Below are 896 nucleotides of genomic sequence, written 5' to 3' on the forward strand. Positions count from 1 at the left end.
CTCTCTGCCCAGTAATCAGCTGTTTATTCAGAGACACGTGGGCTGGCCAGACCTTAGGAAGTCACCTAATTTATCTCTGTGCCTGATGGCAGGATTTGATTACGACTGTCATCCCTGGTTGATGTTTGTCTATAGATGCCTGGTGACAGTTTCTTTCAGTCCTTGGGCGCCTGCTCCACTGCCTCCCTATCCAACACTGAAATCTTTCCCTGGTATCTAACCTGAATTTTACTTGTCATTATCTTGTAGTGCCAGCCCAAAGGACTTGGAGAGCATGTGGAAGCCTTAACATGTTACATTTCTGCACAAGTCTTCCCTTAACTTGTTTCCTCACTGGTACTTTTTAGGCTCTGGTAGTATCCTTTGCTGTGTACTGCCTTCTTTTCATCTGCTCCATGGCTTGCTTAAGTGCAGTATGGGAGCTGGACGCGGTGTGTGTGAGCGGAGGCTTTATCAGCGCTGTGCAGAGCGGAAGGATTACTTCATGTGTCTTGCAGAGGACACTTGCTTTTCGGTGGCCTGGGGTGCCTTTTTCACAAGTGCCTGGCATTGTTTCTTTCTCTTCAGTTTATGACCCTCCAAAACCCCAGATCCTTTACTGCGGAACAGACACCTAATCGGTCGATAATTGATTATTTATAGCTAGTAATTTACAGCTGATAATGCCTAAATGCAGCTGAGAGCTTGTCCGTGTTGAACTGCACCCGATTTCCAGCTGTTTGTCAAGAACTTTTTAAATTCTAGTCTTAGCCTCCAAAGCACTCGCCTCTCCCAGCTGGTGTCACCTGCATATTTAATAGGCTTCTCTGTACTTGCAGTCCAGGCTGTTAATGAATGTAAGTCATTAGCCTTCTCATCCTTCCTATAACTCCATTACATATAGCCCCACTTTCTGC

Source organism: Haliaeetus leucocephalus, unplaced genomic scaffold, assembly GCF_000737465.1.
Source record: "Haliaeetus leucocephalus isolate CR32 unplaced genomic scaffold, Haliaeetus_leucocephalus-4.0 Scaffold2, whole genome shotgun sequence".
Lineage (NCBI taxonomy): Eukaryota > Metazoa > Chordata > Aves > Accipitriformes > Accipitridae > Haliaeetus > Haliaeetus leucocephalus.